This window comes from Hyla sarda, chromosome 2 (assembly GCF_029499605.1).
Source record: "Hyla sarda isolate aHylSar1 chromosome 2, aHylSar1.hap1, whole genome shotgun sequence".
In the NCBI taxonomy this organism is placed as follows: Eukaryota; Metazoa; Chordata; class Amphibia; order Anura; family Hylidae; genus Hyla; species Hyla sarda.
Genome location: NC_079190.1, coordinates 416,288,804 through 416,312,070, shown reverse-complemented (window position 1 = coordinate 416,312,070; position 23,267 = coordinate 416,288,804). Strand labels below are relative to the sequence as shown.

Sequence of the window (23,267 nt, the reverse complement as noted above, 5' to 3'; positions counted from 1 at the left end):
CAGTGAGCCTCCAGCTGTTGCAAAACTACAACTCCCAGCATGCACAGTCTGTCAGTACATGCTGGGAGTTGTAGTTTTGCAACAGCTGGAGGCACACTGGTTGGAAAACCTTCAGTTAGGTTCTGTTACCTAACTCAGTATTTTCCAACCAGTGTGCCTCCAGCTGTTGCAAAACTACAATTCCCAGCATGTACTGATCACAGAAGGGCATGCTGGGAGATGTAGTTATGCAACAGCTGGAGGTACGCAACTACAACTCCCAGCATGCCGAGACAGCTGTTTTCTGTGTGGGCATGCTGGAATTTGTAGTTTTGCAACTTCTGGAGTGCTACAATTTAGAGACCACTGAACAGTGATCTCCGAACTGTGGACCTCCAGATGTTGCAAAACTACAACTCCCAGCATGCCCAGACAGCAAACAGCTGTGTGGGCATGCTAGGAGTTGTAGTTTTGCAAGATCTAGAGTGCAGTATAGAGATCACTGTGCAGTGGTCTCTATACTGCAGACCTCCAGCTGTTGCAAAACTACAATTTTCAGCATGCCCACACAGCAAACAGCTGTGTGAATTCACTTGAAAATCATGAAATTCGTAACGAATTCGGGTTCATCAACTTCGATTCGCTCATCTCTAATGACGACCATAATGCCTCAGAATTGAAAAGATTGAAGAGATGTTTTTAAATTAAAATTGAAGATTAATGACCCGGGTGCCCAAAGCATTTACTTTGAAGTAATACTGTATGACCACAAAACCCAATATAACTAGGAGTCACATGGCAGCTCAATGACAGAGCCTTGAGGTAGCAGCAGCCTGACCATACCATAGAGCCTCACAATTGAAAAGACTAAAGATATTTTGTAAAATTTGTATTGAAGATTTTATATAGATTTAATTTTTTTTAAATTAAGTTTAACCCCTTAAGGACAAAGGACGTACCGGTATGTCCTTGGTCCTGCTCTCCTGATATAACGCGGGGTTACACAGTAACCCCGCATCATATCACGGCGGGCCCGGCGTCATAGTGAAGCCGGGACCCGCCTCTAATAGCGCGCAGCGCCGATCGCGGCGCCGCGCGCTATTAACCCTTTAGCCGCGCGCTCAGAGCTGAGCCGCGAGGCTAAAAGCGAAAGTGAAAGTTGCCGGCTAGCTCAGTCGGGCTGTTCGGGATAGCCGCGGCTAATCGCGGCATCCCGAACAGCTTACAGTACAGCGGGAGGGCCCCTACCTGCCTCCTCGCTGTCCGATCGCCGAATGACTGCTCAGTGCCTGAGATTCAGGCATGAGCAGTCATGCGGCAGAATCGTCGATCACTGGTTTCCTATGAGAAACCAGTGATCAATGATGAAGATCAGTGTGTGCACTATGGGACCTATAGCACTGCAAAAAAAAGTGAAAAAAAAAAGTTAATAAAGATCATTTAACTCCTCCCCTATTAAAAGTTTGAATCACCCCCCTTTTCCAATAAAAAAAAAACACAGTGTAAATAAAAATAAAAATAAACATATGTCCGAATGTTAAAAATATTAAAATTATAAAAATATATCATTAATTAAACCGCTCGGTCAATGGCGTGCGCGCAAAAAAATTTGAAAGTCCAAAATAGTGCATTTTTGGTCAATAAGTCCTATCAATGCAAAAATGGTACCGTTAAAAACTTCAGATCACAGTGCAAAAAATGAGCCCTCATACAGCCCCATACACGGAAAAATAAAAAAGTTATAGGGGGTCAGAAGATGACAATTTTAAACGTATTAATTTTCCTGCATGTAGTTATGATTTTTTCCAGAAGTCCGACAAAATCAAACCTATATAAGTAGGGTATCATTTTAATTGTATGGACCTACAGAATAAAGATAAGGTGTCATTGTTACCGAAAAATGTACTACGTAGAAACGGAAGCCCCCAAAATTTACAAAACAGCGTTTTTTTTTTCAATGTTGTCGCACAATGATTATTTTTTTCGTTTCACCGTAGATTTTTGGGTAAAAATGACTGACGTCATTACAAAGTAGAATTGGTGGCGCAAAAAATAAGCCATCATATGGATTTTTAGGTTCAAAATTGAAAGAGTTATGATTTTTTAAAGGCAAGGAGCAAAAAACGAAAATGCAAAAACGGAAAAAACACCGGTCCTTAAGGGGTTAAATTAATGTGCCAACAGCATGAGGAAACCATTTGGTGGCCCAATGACACAGCCTGGAGGTGGCATCAGCATGAGGAAACCACAATGTGGCAGAATGACACAGCCTGGAATTGGCAGCAGCAAGAGGACACCATACAGTAGCAACATCCTGACGACACCATTGATCCTCACAATTGAAAATATGAAGTACATTCATTTAAATAGAAGATTTCAAATAGATTAAGATAAAGTTTCATTTCATGTGCCAGCAGCATGAGGAGACCACATGGCCACGGTGTTTCTGGGTCCTCTGCCTCATCTTCCTCATCACCCTGTAGCTCCACAGCCTGCTCCTCCTATCCTTCCAGATGACTATATAAACCACCCATTTTGCAAAACCTTGCCTGTTCTCAACTTTCCCCCTCCAGTTCAGCCCCTACAAGGCTCATATGGCCGTGAGATGTAGGACCACTTCTCCAGTGCCCTGACCAGCCATTGTTTTCAACATGTGTTCTAGTAAATGAAGCAGTGGAATGACGTTGTTAATCCCATAATCCGGGTGACTGACTAATAATGTGGCTTCCTCAAAGAGCCTGAGCAAACAGCAGGTGTCACGTATGAGCTGCCACTGGTTGACGTTGAAGTTACATAGGAGAGTCCACCTATCCACTTGGATCCTCAAAACATCAGTCATGGCTTTCTCTGTTCATATAGTCGGTCCAACACATGGAGGGTAGAATTACAACGTGTGGAAATCGCAAATCAGACTATGTTGGGGGATGCCGTTCTGATGCTGCAGCTCAAGGAGTGCGTGCTTTGCGGTGTACGAGTGGCTGAAGTGTATGCAAAGTTTCCTTCCAATTGTTAGGATGTCTTGCAGATGGGGGGGGGAACACTTCAGGAACCACTTGACAACCAGATTGAACATGTGTGCCATGCAGGGTGCATGGCTCAGGCTTCCTTGACACAGGGCAGACAAGATATTCTTCCCATTGTCGGTCACCAGGGTTCCCATTTTCAGTTTTTGTGGAGTGAGCCATGATTCGATTTCTTGATGATTGACTTTTACTAGTTCCTCCCTTTGTGTGACTCTGTTCGCCAAGGGAAACCATATGAAGAACAGCATGACACCGCCGTGCCCTGTGAAAGAAGAACTTGGTGTTGGTGTGCACAAGTAAGTATTGAGGATATGCATTACGTAAAACTTAACTTTTAATATTGTTCTTAGGATAAAATATATGGACCCAATTTTTTTTTTAAATCTAATAAAAGGAAAAGTGTGTTTTGGATAGGGGATAAAATATTTTTTCCCGGCCTACCCCTTTAACCTTATGAGAGGAGGACTATGCGCACACTACAAACTGTATGAGGCTACAAAAACAAGTGTGTAGCTTTGGCTAGCCTTTCAAAATAACTAGGTTCAAATTAGTTTTTCAAGAAAAAAAAATAATAATAATACACCACTTAGGTGTACGTACAGTTTACACTTATGAGAGGTGGACAATATGCTGTAAAACTGTATTTTTCATACTTATTGTAGGCCTCAAAAATGAATCAGATAGAATAATTGCATGATGTGTCCGCCATGTTGTATGAATTCTCAGAAGGCCTAAGCGGAGATCACAGACCTTTGAATGTTTGAAAAGGTGTCATCTCTTCTAAGAGACATGTAAATAGGAACTAGGGGTATGACAAACAAGTCAAGACAATACCCATGATGTTTGACAAGTCTCCAAGAAAAACAGTTTTTTCCTGTCTAAATTTGTCGCACAGAAATTCACAGTCTAAATATGTGCGACTTTTCTGCGACTTTTGCTTTAGAGGATTTTTAGAACATGATGCATTCTAGTCTATTTTAGATGGAAAAATGCATTGGTGCTGAATTTATCAAAAGCAACTTTTCAGCGACAAGTCGTATCGGCTGAAAGTACGCCGAAATGTCAGACCATACTGGAGCAGGTTTAAATACAGTCTAAAGCATAGATCCCGAAGTCTGCGCACAGAATTTATCAAGAGCCGTGCTCCTTTTGATAAATTAGGCGTACATTAGACCAGCCTAACCCTCTGTAGTTTGGTCTATATTGATGTGGGACATAGACAGCTTTGATAAATCTCCCCCATTGTCTGTTATTTTGACTCCAATGGGGGATCTGCTCTGTACACCTGGATACATGTGTTTGTGTGTGTGTGTGTGTGTTTAACAAAGGCTTGTATTTGCATTCTATTTATCTACATCTCTGGCCATCTATTTGAGATGCCTGAGAAGTATCAATGGCATTGTCTTGTCTTGGATTATGTGTATACAGGTGATAAAGTGGCCACAATAATCTTTTGCATCTCTAACAATATTATAGTAAATTATTGTTTAGCTGTGTTGTCATGTAACTAGACTCTGAACCTACATAGTTAACACCCACCAGTCATCAATTGGTCCGTGAAGTATGCCAAATGCCTATTGAATTGGGAGTCTATGAAGCACTCTTTCATATTCAGGCATTGGCGGGCTCATTAGGAGCATTGAAAATACCCTGAGATGATTCTAGGTTGACACCCAGGAGGCTATGTGTGCCCCTGTTTGTTTTTCTCCAGACATATAGATGCCACGTTTGTGAGAGAAGCTTTCAAACTATGAACCCAGGACCTTGGCCTGTTTGTTTGTCTATCCACCTGTTTGTCTGTCGTTTAGGTTTGTCTGTCTTGTAGTTAGTATCTTCCTGTCTGTCTGTGCAGTCTATATGGGGTAGTCCTTTAGTTGGACTTTTCAGTCTATGATTTCTGATGTTTTGGTTACCTGGTTTCATTATACGCCTACGCGTGTGGGTAGCGGGTGGGGGCGGCTGTCATGCTTAACGGATGGACTTCGCCCCATCAACCCTAATATGTTGTGACCCTTTTAAGACTGACTTCCTATTATCTTTCATGGAATGTCTAGGGTTTTATAATTTCTCTGTTATGTTGACAACGTACACTATTTCTTGTGGATTTGATGCTATTATTGTTGGAAAACCAACTTTCGGCTCTACCTGAACACCCTTGCTCCCAGCTACATGTTGTATATTGCTTGCATTGCTGTTATATGCCTATATTTTCCTAATAAAGAAATATTGTCATAAAAAAAAAAAACACCCACCAGTCATCATTGGATGACATTATATTTGTTGGGTGGATCTTTAAGACAGAAAACAAGCTAAAAGAAGGTGTAAAGAGGACTAGAGAGAACTACAGGGAACACAGAAAGAGGGACCCCATCCTCATTACTGAAGTTCCTAGAGACCACCTAAAGGGGCGGAGCCATGAAGAGCCAGGGAGAAAAACTTTAGCCCATAAGTAATTTCTTCTCTGATAACCGGTTATGACTACAGGCGTTCCCATGGACCCCAGGCAGCCATCTTTCTTGCATCCAGAAGTACTCTCGGTAAGATACACAGGTTTCTTATTTGATTAAGTTACCTCATTTTAATGTGGATGTAATTATCTTATGGGGAGGAGCAGACCTGGCTCATATATAACCTCAATTATGAGATGGCAAAAGAAGTTTATAAGCCACACCCCCTTCTACTGCAGATGAACGGAGCGTGTCTTATGGGGATCAATGCAATGAGCATATTGCATATTAGAATAGTCTAATGGTATATTTCTTTGCTCCTCCACAGGATATAATAATTACCACAAGGAAACTTGATTTAAGTCTTCCTATTTAGCAGCGCACTATAAATGATATATTTAGTACCGTATCTTACCAGAGATAGTTGTGGTTAGAACTGGGCGGGGTTTATTCCCATTTTTATACATTAGATGCTCATTAGATATCATGTAATGGGATGATCTCAATGCAAAGTAATATACTGATATCTGAACTTACCTACTTCTGTGACTAAGCTTAATATTATTAAATAACATACTAATGTATCATTGATTAATATCTGACATTATGTCATTGATGTTCTTTATATAATTGCATTTCTATTTTGGTGTGTTTATAACTCTTTAATGTTAATCAATTGTAACCAATAAATGTACATATCATTTTTATAATAACTGCGTTATCATTTTAGTATATTGCAAAAGTTACTTCTACCACTACTTCAAAGAACTCATATCTGGGAAAATAGTTGGGCCCAGATATGGTGAATTGCATTGTTTGTATATTTTTGGCAATTCATAATGGTCATAACCTTTTTAATATTTTTGTTGACCATAATTAAAGGGGTACTCCGGTGCTAAGACATCTTATCCCCTATCCAAAGGATAGGGGATAAGATGCCTAATCTCGGGGTCCAGCCGCTGTGGACCTGTGATCTTTCACGCAGCACCCCATTACCATCAGCCCCCGGAGCATGTTCGCTCTGGGTCTGATGACTGCGGATCATGGGGCCGGAGTATTGTGATGTCACAGCTCTGCCTCGTGTGACATCACACTCCGCCCCCTCAATGCAAACCTATGGCAGGGGCGTGGCTGTCACGCCCCCTCCCATAGGCTTGCATTGAGGGGGCAGAGCGTGACATCACACGGGGGCGGAGCCGTGACATCACAATACTCCGGCCCCGTGATCGGCAGTCATCAGACCCGGAGCGAACATACTCTGCTGGCTGATGGTAATGGGGTGCTGCGTGAAAGATCATGGGGGTCCTCAGTGGCTGGACCCCCGCAATCAGGCATCTTATCCCCTATCCTTTGGATAGGAGAAAAGATGTCTTAGCACCGGAGTACACCTTTAATAATTAATAAATGAGTTATTAACCCAAACATTAATGGAGGAATTGCTGAGATAGTATTTTAAGCTAGAGTACTTTTGCAATATTAATAGTTTTTGACTATTGTATAACTGATACTGTGTAATTACATTACGAGACATTGCATTGTTAGTTTGATTATAATTTTGGTTGAGTGTGGCTATAGTCATAGCAGTTGGTTATAATAAAGTGTCTCAAGGAGTATGCCACCTAGTGGCCACCTAGTGGGGTGCAACCTTGCTATATAAGTCAATGTTATGTATATATTTACTGGCATTGAAAGCAAGAGTCAGACCAAAGATTATATTGGAATCTTAAAACCCCATATGGGTGTGGTCCATTCAGGCCCAGAGTCACTGTCTGGTATTGTAGAAGTTAAACCCTCCAGAATCACAGGGGAAAGTTGCAGAAACATGTTAATACACATTTGCAAATAGTGCATGACAAGTAAATCAACTGCAGGAAGTTGTATTGTCTATGCTAAACACAATTGATGTGTTTTAGCGCAAAAAATTTACTATAAATTGTCCCAAGATAGGGAACAGATGTAGGTTTCATTAGCCTCGGTGATTGGGTCCTGATTCTGGTCTATAGCCTGACCATGAATCTTCCTATTTATTCCTAGCCAATTAGCCCCATTAGTGGAGAGAGTATCCAAAAAGTTACCCTCATGTGTAATGGACTCAGATCACAAATAGTTGATTATAATTGAAGTCTCAGCGAACAGGGCGCGGCAGGACAAATATGATTTTGATAAAAGAATCTATAAGTGAACAATAATTAAACAAGTAGTAATATTGATATAACCTTGTTTTTCGTTTTAAGTGTTCATGATTCTTAAATTGCATACATGCAAGACAAATAAACCGGCTACAAGAGGCCATATTTTCTATGAAACATAGTTGTTTAATACCTAAAATTGCTATAGTTGTCCCAAAATTTTTAAAAATAACGTAGGGAACCAACACAGGTTTTACAAGCCTTAGTGATAAAAGGGTATATGGTTTTGGTCCATATGTTTTTTCCTATAATTTAAGCCCAATACCTCCTATAGTTGAGAGTTTAACCCCATAAGTGTAATTGACTCCAGTCACTAACTTGACTGAAAAGGAAGTCCTAGATTAAAGGGGAAGTGAGTATTATGACTCAGGGCCTGGTAGGATAATAGAGAAACTTTGTGAATAAAGTTCGACCCGATAGATAGAATTTGCAAGTGCAAGTGAATTAAACATGTTGATTGCTATGTATGCTAACCATGTTTTCTTACTAACAATTTCTTGTAGGATTCTACATGTACAATCTGTACTTGTCGCATTTATGTTTTAACCCCCAAGAGGGGGGGGGGGGGGGGGGAATTGTTTTTTTCATAACTCTAATCTAATCTAATCTAATCTAGATTCCAATGTCTATTCACCTGTTGTGAATTTCTTCCGGGAGTATACCAGGACAGCAGAACGCTGCAGGTTAAGCATGCTCTGTATATTAACCCCTTAAGGACTCAGCCCATTTTGGCCTTAAGGACTCAGACAATTTAATTTTTACGTTTTCATTTTTTCCTCCTTGCCTTCTAAAAATCATAACTCTTTTATATTTTCATCCACAGACTAGTATGAGGGCTTGTTTTTTGCGCGACCAGTTGTCCTTTGTAATGACATCACTCATTATATCATAAAATGTATGGCGCAACCAAAAAACACTATTTTTGTGGGGAAATTAAAACGAAAAACGCAATTTTGCTAATTTTGGAAGGTTTTGTTTTCACGCCGTACAATTTCTGGTAAAAATGACATGTGTTCTTTATTCTGAGGGTCAATACGATTAAAATGATACCCATTATTATATACTTTTATATTATTGTTGCGCTTAAAAAAAATCACAAACTTTTTAACCAAATTAGTACGTTTATAATCCCTTTATTTTGATGACCTATAACTTTTTTATTTTTCCGTCTAAGCGGCGGTATGGGGGCTCATTTTTTGCGCCATGATCTGTACTTTTTTTTGATACCACATTTGTATATAAAAAACTTTTAATACATTTTTTATAATTTTTTTTTTTAATAAAATGTATTAAAAAAGTAGGAATTTTGGACTTTTTAAATTTTTTTTCGCTCACGCCGTTCACCGTACGGGATCATTAACATTTTATTTTAATAGTTCGGACATTTACGCACCAAATATGTCTATACAAAATGTTTTTTACGCTTTTTGGGGTAAAATAGGAAAAAACGGACGTTTTACTTTTTTATTGGGGGAGGGGATTTTTCACTTTTTTTTTACTTTTACTTTTACATTTTTTTTTACACTTGAATAGTCCCCATAGGGGACTATTCATAGCAATACCATGATTGCTAATACTGATCTGTTCTATGTATAGGACATAGAACAGATCAGTATTATCGGTCATCTCCTGCTCTGGTCTGCTCGATCACAGACCAGAGCAGGAGACGCCGGGAGCCGCATGGAGAAAGGTGAGGGGACCTCCGTGCAGCGTTATGAATGATCGGATCCCCGCAGCAGCGCTGCGGGCGATCCGATCGTTCATTTTAATCGCGAACTGCCGCAGATGCCGGGATCTGTATTGATCCCGGCACCTGAGGGGTTAATGGCGGACGCCCGCGAGATCGCGGGCGTCGGCCATTGCCGGCGGGTCCCTGGCTGCGATCAGCAGCCGGGATCAGCCGCGCATGACACGGGCATCGCTCCGATGCCCGTGGTTATGCTTAGGACGTAAATGTACGTCCTGGTGCGTTAAGTACCACCTCACCAGGACGTACATTTACGTCCTGCGTCCTTAAGGGATTAAGTGATAAAATAATGTTCTTAACACTTACCAGCTCCCTATAATTTAGAAAGGGGGGGGGGGGGGTGAATAAAAAATATAAATAAATGCAAATCTGTATTTAAATATTCAGGTTAATTAACCCCTTAACGACGCAGGATGTAAATGTACGTCCTGGTGAAGTTGTACTTAACGCACCAGGACGTACATTTATGTCCTAAGCACAACCACAAGCATCGGAGCGATGCCCGGATCATGCGTGGCAGGTCCCGGCTGCTGATCACAGCCAGGGACCCGCCTGTAATGGCGGACATCCGCGATCCCGCGGATATCCGCCATTAACCCCTCAGATGCCGTGATCAATACAGATCATGGCATCTGCAGCATCGCGGTCATTAAAATGGATGATTGGATCACCCGCAGCGCTGTCGCAGCGATCCGATCATCCAGCATGGCAGACGGAGGTCCCCTCACCTGGCTCCACTGCCTTCCCAGTGTCTTCTGATCTGCCTTCCCGCAGACCAGAGCAAAAGATGACCGATAACCTTGATCAGTGCTTTGTCCTATACATAGCACTGAACAGGATTAGCAATCAAATGATTGCTATAAATAGTCCCCTATGGGAACTATTAAAGTGTAAAAATAAAAGTAAAAAAAGTAAAAAAAATGTAGTAAAAAAAAATTTAAAAACCCCCTCCCCCAATAAAAACGTAACTTGTCCCATTTTCCCGATTTCACCCCCAAAAAGTGTTAAAAAAATATTTTATATACATATTTGGTATCTCCGCATGCGTAAATATCTGAACTATGAAAATAAAGTGTTAATGATACCGTACGGTGAACGTTAAAAAAAAGAAAAGTCCAAAATAGCTGCTTTTTTATAACATTTTATTCCAAATTTTTTTTTTATAAAAAATGGATTAAAAGTTTTATATAAGCAAATATGGTATCAATAAAAAGTAAAGATCACGGCGCAAAAAATGAGCCCTCATTCCGCCGCTTATACGGAAAAATGTAAAAGTTATAGGTCTTCAAAATAGGGGGATTTTAAACATACTAATTTGGTTAAAAAGTTTGTCATTTTTTTTTAAGCACAACAGTAATAGAAAAGTATGTTATCATGGGTATCATTTTAATCGTATTGACCCAAAGAATAAAGAACACATGTAATTTTTACCGTAAATTGTACGGCGTGAAAACGAAACCTTCCAAAATTTGCAAAATCGTGGTATTCTTTTTAATTTCACCGCACAAATAGTATTTTGTTTGGTTGCGCCATACATTTTATGGTAAAGTGAGTGATGGCATTACAACGGACAACTGGTCGCGCAAAAAATAAGCCCTCATACTAGTCTGTGGATGAAAATATAAAAGAGCTATGATTTTTTGAAGGCGAAGAGGAAAAAATGAAAACATAAAAATAAAGTTGTCTGCGTCCTTAAGGCCCAAATGGGGTCCTTAAGGGGTTAAACCTTAAGTGCCATGAAAGTCTCCTAAGATAGGAGAAGAGCGAGAGTAGTTTGCAATAACGGTAAGCTGTATATATATATATATATATATATATATATATATATATATATATATTATTTTATTTTTTTCATTTGCAAAGGCTGTAAGCTCCCATAACTTAGCCCACCTTAGTTGGGAGGGGAAGCACATTCCTCGGTCCTAGGTGTATGTCACCTTCTCTGTAAAAGTTCAAACCTCATGGAAGGGGGATATTCTCTCCACTCCATTGTATGGAAATTCATGCGGTAAATTAAAAGAGAAAGGAAAAGTTCTTAATATAGCTGAGACAGGAGTGTCCAGTGAAACAATAGCTTAATTAATTTTATTGATAATAATAGCAAGTTAAATAAAAACAATAAGTTTATTGATAATTGAATACTAACAACATTTTTCCACAGGATCATTGATTTGATGTTTCTGTTGAGCAGTGATTCCGAAAGTGGTCCAGGTGGACCCCCTGGGGTCCACGGGAGACTTGACAGGGGTCTACGTTGGCTTGAAAAAAAAAGGGGGTTCACAAGTTGTAAGTGGGGGTCCACGAAAATGTATCTGGGTTCGATAGTGAAGGACAAAAATGTTGGCTTGGCCTTACCTATCAATGTAGGCCAGTGATTCCCAAACAGGGTGCCTCCAGCTGTTGCTAAACTCCCAGCATGCCTGGACAGTCAGTGGCTGTGTGGAAATGCTGGGAGTTGTTGTTTTGCAACAGCTGGATGCTCCATTTTGGAAACACTTCCCTGCGATATGTTTTCATTTTTATTGGGATGGACAGTGTAAGGGGGTGTATATGTAGTGTTTTACCCTTTATTATGTGTTAGTGGAGTTTAGTGTATTTAGGATACATTCGCACTGGCGGAGGTTTACGGTGAGTTTACGTCTCGGAGTTTGTGCTGCGGCGGAAAATTTGCCCCAGCTCAAACTTGAAGCAGGAAACTCACTGTATACCCGCCAGTGTTAATGTATGCTGTACATTCACATGGGGGGGGGGGGGACAAACCTCTAGCTGTTGCAAAACTACAACTCCCAGCATGTACTGACAGACCTTGCACACTGAGAGTTGTACTTTTGCAAGGTTCTGTTACCTAACTCAGTATTTTCCAACCAGTGTGCCTTCAGCTGTTGCAAAACTCCTAGCATGTACTGATCGCTGAAAGGAATGCTGGGAGATGTAGTTATGCAACGTCTGGAGGTACGCAACTACAACTCCCAGCATGCCGAGACAGCTGTTTGGGCATGCTGGGATTTGCAATTTTGCAACATCTGGAGGGCTACAGTTTAGAGACCACTGCACAGTGATCTCCAAACTGTGGCCCTCCAGATGTTGCAAAACTACAAACCCCAGCATGCCCAGACAGGAAACTGCTGTATGGGCATGCTGGGAGTTGTAGTTTTGCAAGATCTATTCTAGACAGCCAAAGTTTAGAGATCACTCTGCAGTGGTCTCTAAACTGTGGCCCTCCAGATGTTGCAAAACTGCAAATCCCAGCATGCCCACACAGCAAATAGCTGTCTCGGCATGCTGGGAGTTTTAGTTTTGCAACATCTGGAGGGCTACAGTTTAGAGACCACTGTATAGTGGTATCAAACGGTAGCCCTCCAGATGTTGCTAGGCAACTCACCGACTTCCGTAGGATCATGGGAGCCGCACCGCTCTTCTGCCGCCGATCACCGCCTGCTGCCGCCGCCGATGGGTAAGTGGTTCTCCGGCGTCAGTCCTCGTCGGTTTCCCCGTTCTGCCCCGCCTATTGTGAGTGGGCGGAACGGGGGAACCGAAAGTTAACCCCCCGCCCCGATCTGCTATTGGTCGTCGTTTCTAGACGACCAATAGCAGGGATAGGAGGGGTGGCACCCCTGCCACCTCACTCATATCTCTTCAGGGGGATTGTGGGTGTCTTGGACAACCCCAATCCCCCTTATTTTCCGGGTCACCGGAGACCCGTATGACCCAGAATCAACGCAAATCGCCAGTGTGAATTTGCTGCCATGGGGGGGGGGGTCTCAGTACCCCCCTGGGCATTGGCACAGGATGCCTGGTGAATGATTTTGGTGGTGATCGGAAATGCAGAGGGCATACAGGTAGGCTCTCCGTCCTTAAGTGATAAGACATAAGGGCGTGTCCATACACCCTCCGTCCCCAACAAGTTATGTACCACTCGTAACGTTCATCAAAGTAATAAATAACTCATTAAAATCGCAGTTTTGATGTCAAAATATTCTTCAAAAGTATTTTCTTTCAAATTTACAGAAATTTATCAAAATATAATTAATCAACATTTTTTTATTTTACATCAAAATGGGTTCAGCCGTTTTGTGAAAACCTCTAAATGGGTCTTAGCTGTTTATTGCTTTTAATACCGTAATTAAAATCAGTTTTGCCGCTGGCATTTTGGTATTTTCATTGCAATAATTAATTAATCCTATTCTATTCAAATAGCCATATCCTGTTAAAATCACCTTATGATTACTAAAACAAAGATTTTTTTCTTTACAGGTAGGTAACTGAAACAAAACATGGCTGAATCTAAGAAGAATTGTCGACAATACAGTATTGATTATTTGAAATTTGGTTTTCTTCCATCAAAGGCAGACAAACGATTGCCCATATGCCTTTCATGCAACAAAGTTTTGAGCAATTACTCTATGAAACCATCGAAACTCGAAGATCATCTAAGAAGGTGTCATCCTGATAAAATAGGTAAAGATTTAAAATATTTTCAAACATTGAACGACAAATATGAAAAGAGACCCACCGTGCACAGTATGTTTGCTTCAACGTCTAAAAGTAACGATAATGGCTGCCGGGCATTTTACAATATCTCATTGATTATAGTGAAATCTGGAAAACCATCGGAGAACAGTTAATTTTACCCACTGTTGAAGAGGTTTTAAAAACTGTTCTACACAAACCTGCATTTGATGTACTCAAAAGATGTATTGATGAAATGAGCTCTGATATTGAGTAATTATCTGCAAACAACTAATTTTTCTATTCAACTGGACAAGTCAACTTTACTTGGTAATGAAGCGTTATTACTGGCATATGTTCGATTTGTTCTGGACGAAGAAATCCATGAAGAGATGATATTTGCGAAAACTTTGGAGACAGACACTAAAGGCGAATCAATATTTAATGTCCTGAGTAATTTTTTAACCTGTTCAGGACCCATGTCGTACCGGTACGTCATGGGACCCTGGTAGTAAAAAAGCCATGACATAAATGTACGGCCGTGGGAATTTCGGTCCCCGCTGCACGCCGGGCAGGGAACGGATCGGGGTGACTGCTGATATCGATCAGCAGACACCCCGTTCAAATGCCCAGGGGGGTCATCAGACCCCACCCCCATGTCAGCGATCACAGCAAATAGCCAGTGAATTCACACCGGCGATTTGCGTAATTCCGGGTCATACGGGTCTATGGTGACCCGGAAAATATTGGGGATCGGGGTTGTCCTAGACACCAACAATCCCCCTGAAGGGATAGGAGTGAGGTGGCAGGGGTGCAATCCCTCCTATCCCTGCTAGATGCGACCACCAATGGCAGATCGGGGGCAGAGGAGTTAACTTTCGGTTTCCTCACTCTGCCCACCCACAATAGGTGATCGGCTGATCGGAGATCGGCTGCAGCAGAGGACGGCGATGCGGCTCCCTTGATCCTACGGAAGCCTGTGAGTTGCCTAGCAACATCTGGAGGGCTACAGTTTGAAACCACTATACAGTGGTCTCCAAACTGTAGCCCTCCAGATGTTGCAAAACTACAACTCCCAGCATGCCCTGTCTGGGCATGCTGGAATTTGTAGTTTTGTAACAGCTGGAGGGCTACAGTTTGAGACCACTATACAGTGGTCTCTAAACTGTAGCCCTCCAGATCTTGCAAAGCTACAACTCCTAGCATGCCCACACAGCTGTTTGCTGTCTGGGCATGCTGGGATTTGTAGTTTTGCAACATTTGGAGGGCCACAGTTTGGAGATCACTGTGCAGTGGTCTCTAAACTGTAGCTCTCCAGATGTTGCAAAACTGCAAATCCCAGCATGCCCAAACAGCAAACAGCTGTCTCAGCATGCTGGGAGTTGTAGTTACATACCTCCAGCTGTTGCATAACTACATCTCCCTTCGGTGATCAGTACATGCTGGGAGTTGTAGTTTTGCAACAGCTGGAGGCACAATGGTTGGAAAATAGTTAGGTAACAGAACCTTACAAAAGGTTTTCCAACGAGTGTGCCTCCAGCTGTTGCAAAAGTACAACACCCAGCATGCTCGGTCTGTCAGTACATGCTGGGAGTTGTAGTTTTGAAACAGCTGAAGGTTTGCCTGCCCATGTGAATGTACAGGGTATATTCACACTAGCGGTTTTACAGTGGGTTCCCTGCTTCAAGTTTGAGCTGCGGCAAATTTTTCGCCGCTGCGCAAACTCCTAGCGCGAAACTCAGCGTAACCCGCCAGTGCGAATCTACCCTGAAAATACTACACTAACACAAACACTACATATACACCCCCTTACACTGCCCCCCCCCAATAAAAATGAAAAACGGATCGTACGGCAGTGTTTCCAAAACGGAGCCTCCCAGCATCTCGGAACAACTCCCAGCATTTCCAGACAGCCACTGACTGTCCAGGCATGCTGGGAGTTTAGCAAGATTTGGAGGCACCCTGTTTGGGAATCACTGGAGTAGAATACCTCTATTTCCACCCCTATGCAATCCTTAATTTAGTCCTCAAATGCGCATGGCGCTCTCTCACTTCAGAGCCCTGTCGTATTTCAAGGAAACAGTTTAGGGCCACATATGGGGTATTTCTGTACTCGGGAGAAATTGCAGTACAAATTTTTGGAGGCTTTTTCTCCCTTTACCCCTTATGAAAAGGAAAAGTTGGGGGCTACACCAGCCTGTTAGTGTAAAAAAATAAAAATGTTTACACTAACGTGCTTGTGTTGCCCCATACTTTTTATTTTCACAAGCGGTAAAAGGAAAAAAAAAAGACCACCAAAATTTGGAACGCAACTTCTCCTGAGTATGGAAATGCCCCATATGTGGGCGTAAAATGCTCTGCGGAAGCACAACAAGGTTCCGTAGTGAGAGCGCGCTATGTACATTTGAGGCCTCAATTGGTGATTTGCACAGGGGTGGCTGATTTTACAGCGGTTCTGACATAAACGCAAAAATATAAATACCCACATGTGACCCCATTATGGAAACTACACCCCTCATGGAATGTAACAAGGGGTATAGTGAGCCTTAACACCCCACAGGTGTTTGACGAATAACACCCCACAGGTGTTTGGAGAGATAATTTGTCCAGAATTGAAGGCCATGTTTATTTACAAAGCCTCCAGAGTGCCAGAACAATGGACCCCCCCCCCCCAACGTGACCCCATTTTGGAAACTATACCCCTCATGTAATGTAATAAAGGGTACAGTGAGCATTTACATCCCACAGGTGTCTGACAGTTTTTTGGAACAGTGGTCTGTGAAAATGAAAAATGTAATTTTTCATCTGCACAGCCCACTGTTCCAAGGATCTGTCAAATGCCAGTGGGGTGTAAATACTCACTGCACACTTTATTAAATTCTCTGAGGGGTGTATTTTCCAAAATGGGGTCACATGGGGGGGAGGGGGTCCACTGTGCTGGCACCACAGGAGGCTTTATAAACGCACATGGCCCCTAACTTCCATTCCAAACAAATTCTCTACCCAAAAGCTCAATGGCGCTCCTCCTCTTTTGAGCATTGTAGTGTACCAGCAGAGCACTTGACGTCCACAAATGGGGTATTTCCATACTCAGAAGAAATGGGGTTATAAATTTGGGGGGTAATTTTCTCCTATGTTAAATTTGGGGAAAAACCAGCATTTAGTGAAAAAACATTTTTTTTTCATTTACACATCCAAATTTAACAAAAAGTCTTGAAACACCTGTGAGGTGTTAAGGCTTCCTTTACTCTCTGTTAGGCTGGGTTCACACTATGTTTTTCTAATACGGTTCCCATATACGGTTTTAGCTTTAAAACCGTATACAACCGTATCAGAAACCGTATCCATAGTCTTTAAATTATAAACCATATTCCCAAAAGTGTGTACGGTTGCATCCGGTTTGCTTTAAATACGTTTTTGCTGATTTTTCAACTGTAGGTTTTTCAACGTGGTCGACCACGTTTTTGCCCAAGATCGGAAAACCGTATTCCAACCATATACAGTTCTTTTAACATTGAATTCAATTAGAACCGTATGCTGGAATGTGGAATACGGTTGCATACGTTTTCCGTAATCCGTTTAAGGAGTTTGCACATGCGCAAATGCCTCCAGACATGAGCCCCGGACATCCCTCCTCCTTCTGGAAACGCCCTGTCTGGCCAGTGTGTTTATGAAGAGACTTGGAGAAGGACCTCATTTCTCTACCCTCCTGACAGATGCCATTTTAGGCTCAGTTGTGCCGAATCCGAAGGTAAGATGGCTGCTAATTTGCATACTCTAAATATTTCATGACCCTGACGTAAAAAAAATGTATTGAGATTTTAACAGTAAAAAATGGAGAATTGAATATGTTTGCTTAATTTGTGGATAATATTCCTATCTTTTGGGGTTAATAAACATGTTTACATCAATTGTGTATGCACCCTTGCTGTTTATTTTTTGAATGGTATGCTGGTACTTGTAGTTAATCTGTAGTTGGAGGGACCATGCTTGTGAAAACTTTCTGCAGTCATGCTGGTACTTGTTGTTCTGCAAAAAATGGAGGGACCATGCTTGTGAAAACTTTCTGCAGTCATGCTGGTACTTGTTGTTCTGCAAAAAATGAAGGGACAATGCTTGTGAAAAATTTCTGCAGCCATGCTGGTTCTTGTTGTTTTGCAAAAAATGAAGGGATAATGCTTGTGTAAAATTTCTGCAGCCATGCTGGTTCTTGTTGTTCTGCAAAAAATGGAGGGACCATGCTTGTGAAAACTTTCTGCAGCCATGCTGGTACTTGTTGTTCTGCAAAAAATGAAGGGACAATGCTTGTGTAAAATTTCTGCAGCCATGCTGGTACTTGTTGTTCTGCAAAAAATGGAGGGACCATGCTTGTGAAAAATGTCTGCAGCCATGCTGGTACTTGTTGTTCTGCAAAAAATGGAGGGACCATGCTTGTGAAAACTTTCTGTAGCCATTCTGGTATTTGTTGTTCTGCAAAAAATGAAGGGACAATGCTTGTGAAAAATGTCTGCAGCCATGCTGGTACTTGTTGTTCTGAAAAAAATGAAGGGACAATGCTTGTGAAAAATGTCTGCAGCCATGCTGGTACTTGTTGTTCTGCAAAAAATGGAGGGACCATGCTTGTGAAAACTTTCTGCAGCCATGCCAATACTTGTTGTTCTTCAAAAAATGAAGGGATAATGCTTTTGAAAAATTTCTGCAGCCATGCTGGTACTTGTTGTTCTGCAAAAAATGGAGGGACCATGCTTGTGACAACTTTCTGCAGCCATGCTGGTACTTGTTGTTCTGCAAAAAATGAAGGGACAATGCTTGTGTAAAATTTCTGCAGCCATGCTGGTACTTGTTGTTCTGCAAAAAATGGAGGGACCATGCTTGTGACAACTTTCTGCAGCCATGCTGGTACTTGTTGTTTTGCAAGTTCTGGAGGGACCATACTTTGGCAATTTTTGGGCGGCCATGCTGGTAGTTGCTGTTTGTTTTTTTATTTTGTTAAATTGTTTTTTAATTGTAATTTTATAAAGTTAGAATTTTACTTTTGTTCTATAAATGTCATCATCTTTCTTGCACTTAGGCCATTATGTCATCTGAAGACAGTGACTCCCAAAATGTAATGCATGTGAGTATTTTTCATAACATTTTTTATTTTTAATTTTAATAGAAATTTCAAATTAAAATCAATACTATTTTACAAGCTTCACAATTTTTATTTTTTTTAGTCTAAACAGACACCTAGTCCAGAGCGGAATGTGGACAGTCTCCCAGGATCGGTAAGTGTTTTTTATTTTAACATGTTTTAAAATAATGGCTTAATTAAAATGTCAAAAATTTTCATTTGTTTGAATTTCACAATTTTATCCATCTATAGCCAAGCATGGAAGTAAATTCGCCCGAATGTTCCCCAGACCCAGGCTTAAGTCAGGTAATGCAACCATTAACAAATTAATTAGTCGTGAAATTTTCATATTCATTAAATTATAATTGATTATAGAACATGAGGCCATTGTACAAATTATAAAATATACAAACTATGTTCAACCACAATGTTTGGAGATGCTGCGTTTTTTAAAAGTTGGTATTGAAAAATTAGCAAGTAAAAAATTTGATGAACAACATATTAATAAACACAAAGGAAATGTTTACACTAATTTTACGGCAACAACTATGAGTGAAGTTCATACCCAGCCCCACGGATCCCAAAAGCGACAGAAGGATCCTGCACCCAAAAAGGCCAAAAGCAAGGTATCTAGGATAATAACATTTGTTCAACAACTGAACATAGGCAAAGTTTCTATTTCATCAGCATTATATTTCAAGATTCATCGATCCAACATATTGCGGAATTTATAGAGATAGGTTTAGATTGACATTCTATATTTCATATATTGGTATGGCTTTAAAAAAAAAGATTTGTACAAAAACTATATATATATACACATATATATACACACACACATATATATATATATATATATATATATATACATATATATATATATATATATATATATATATCTACAAACCTAGATATATGTAAAGATTGAGATATAGATATATATATATATATATATTTCTAAGAAAAAATGTGAAATATATATATATATATATATATATATATATATATGTTTTGTTAGAAACAGATTTATCTATTGGTCGATTAGATTAGATCTAGGTTTTTTAAAATGTAGGCTTTTTTTTTTTTTTTTTTTTTTTTTTTTAAAGGAAAAAATTTCCAAAATTTTGAAATTTTACAAATATTCATGTATTCTAAACCAATTTACAAATGTATTTTAACCCCTTAATGACGCAGGACGTATATTTACGTCCTGCGCCGGCTCCCGCGATATGAAGCGGGATCGCGCCGCGATCCCGCATCATATCGCGTGGGTCCCGGCGCTAATCAACGGCCGGGACCCGCGGCTAATAACACACATCGCCGATCGCGGCGATGTGCGGTATTAACCCTTTAGAAGCGGCGGTCAAAGCTGACCGCCGCTTCTAAAGTGAAACTGAAAGTATCCCGGCTGCTCAGTCGGACTGTTCGGGACCGCCGCGGTGAAATCGCGGCGTCCCGAACAGCTGATCGAACACCGGGAGGGCTCTTACCTGCCTCCTCGGTGTCCGATCGACGAATGACTGCTCTGTGCCTGAGATCCAGGCAGGAGCAGTCAAGCGCCGATAATGCTGATCACAGGCGTGTTAATACATGTCTGTGATCAGGATGAGAGATCAGTGTGTGCAGTGTTATAGGTCCCTATGGGACCTATAACACTGCACAAAAAAAGTAAAAAAAAAGTGTTAATAAAGGTCATTTAACCCCTTCCCTAATAAAAGTTTGAATCACCCCCCTTTTCCCATAAAAAAAATAAAACAGTGTAAAAAAAAATAAAAATAAACATATGTGGTATCGCCGCGTGCGTAAATGTCCGAACTATAAAAATATATCATTAATTAAGCCGTACGGTTAATGGCGTACGCGCAAAAAAAATTCAAAGTCCAAAAAAGCGTATTTTGGTAACTTTTTATAACATTAAAAAATGAATAAAAAGTGATCAAAAAGTCAGATCAAAACAAACATCATACCAATAAAAACTTCAGATCACGGCGCAAAAAAATGAGTTCTCATACCGCCCCGTACGTGGAAAAATAAAAAAGTTATAGGGGTCAGAAGATGACATTTTTAAACGTATAAATTTTCCTGCATGTAGTTATGATTTTTTCCAGAAGTGCGACAAAATCAAACCTATATAAGTAGGCTATCATTTTAACCGTATGGACCTACAGAATAATGATAAGGTGTCATTTTTACCGAAATATGCACTGCGTAGAAACGGAAGCCCCCAAAATTTACAAAATGGCGTTTTTTTTTCGATTTTGTCGCACAATGATTTTTTTTCCGTTTCGCCGTGCATTTTTGGGTAAAATGACTAATGTCACTGCAAAGTAGAATTGGCGACGCAAAAAATAAGCCATAATATGGATTTTTAGGTGGAAAATTGAAAGGGTTATGATTTTTAAAAGGTAAGGAGGAAAAAACGAAAGGGCAAAAACGGAAAAACCCTGAGTCCTTAACCCCTTAAGGACATAGGGCATATCCATACGCCCCCGTTTCCAAGTCCTTAAGGACCGAGGGCGTATGGATACGCCCTGAGCATTTCCGGCCCCCACCGCTAGCCGGAGGGGAGCCGGAGCCGGATGCCTGCTGAAATCGTTCAGCAGGCATCCCGGCATATCGCCCAGGGGGGTCTTTATGTCCCCCCATGTCGGCGATTGCCGCAGATCGCTGGACAATTCAGTCCAGCGATCTGCGGCAGATTCCGGGTCAATCGGGTCTCCAGTGACCCGATGACCCGGAATTACTGGCTGATCTGACGGCCCCGAACAGCCAGAGCCAGCAGGGCTGAGGTGGCACTGGTGCCACCTCACGATCGCCCTGATTCGTCGGCCGGATTACCGGCCGACCAATCAGGGCGCCTGCTGCGGGTGTCACTCCCGCAACCCGCTCCGCCCCTCTTCCGGAGGACGTGAGCGGGTGCGGGAAGACGACCCCCGGTGCTGGGGACCCCGATCCCCGGTGTCCCTGTTGGGATCGGGGCCCCAGGAGCAGCGGCGGCGGCGGAGACGACGAGGGACTGACCTGTGCGGCTGGATCGTTGGAGGTGAGTGATAGCCTCCTGCAACAAGGGCATGCTGGGAGCTGTAGTTATGCAACAGCAGGAGGCAGACCACCACAACTCCCAGCATGCCCTTATGGGCATGCTGGGACTTGTAGTTTTGCAACAGCTGAAGGCACATTCTTTCTATGTAAAAGTGTACCTTCAGCTGTTGTGTAACTACAACTCCCAGCTTGCACAATCAGCTAAAGTGCATGCTAGGAGTTGTAGTGGTGCATCTGGTTGTGCATAACTACAACTCCCACCATGCCCGTTGGCTGTCGGTGACTGCTGAGAGTTGTAGTTTTGCAACAGCTGAAGGCACACTGAGTTAAGTAGTAAACCAGTGTGTCTCCAGCTGTTGCATAACTGCAATCCCCAGCATCCCCAGCCAATGTAGTATGCCTCCGGCTGTTGCATAACTACAAGACCCAGCATGCCCTTCCGCTGTCCGTACATGCTGGGGGTTGTAGCTTTTGCAACAGCTGAAGGCACACTGGTTGCAAAACACTGAGTTTGTTACCAAACTCGGTGTTTCACAACCTGTGTGTCTCCAGCTGTTGCAAAACTACAACTCCCAGCATGCACTGATAGACCGTACATGCTTGGAGTTGTAGTTTTGCAACAGCTGGATGTTTCTCCCCCCCCCCCCCAATGTGAACGTACAGGGTACACTCACATGGGCGGAGGATTACAGTAAGTATCCGGCTGCAAGTTTGAGCTGCGGCAAATTTTCTGTCGCAGCTCAAACTGCCAGCGAGAAACTACTGTGAACCCCCCGCCCATGCGACTGTACCCTAAAAACACTACACTACACTAACACACAATAAAATAAAAAGTAAAAAACACTACATATACACATACCCCTACACAGCCCCCCTCCCCTCCCCAATAAAAATGAAAAACGTCTGGTACGTCACTGTTTCCAAAACGGAGCCTCCAGCGGTTGCAAAACTACAACTCCCAGCATGCACTGATAGACCGTACATGCTGGGAGTTGTAGTTTTGCAACAGCTGGATGTTCCCCCCCAATGTGAACGTACAGGGTACACTCACATGGGCGGAGGATTACAGTAAGTATCCGGCTGCAAGTTTGAGCTGCGTCAAATTTTCTGCCGCAGCTCAAACTGCCAGCGAGAAACTACTGTGAACCCCCGCCCGTGTGACTGTACCCTAAAAACACTACACTACACTACCACAAAATAAAATAAAAAGTAAAAAACACTACATATACACATACCCCTACACAGCCCCCCTCCCCTCCCCAATAAAAATGAAAAACG

The 23,267-nt window shown here is 41.8% G+C and overlaps 1 pseudogene; it reads left to right on the top strand.

Annotated features, from left to right (window-relative positions):
- Nucleotides 1-13,659: 13,659 nt before the first annotated feature.
- LOC130357487 (protein FAM200B-like) lies at nt 13,660-17,346 on the top strand (annotated as a pseudogene).
- Nucleotides 17,347-23,267: the final 5,921 nt, after the last annotated feature.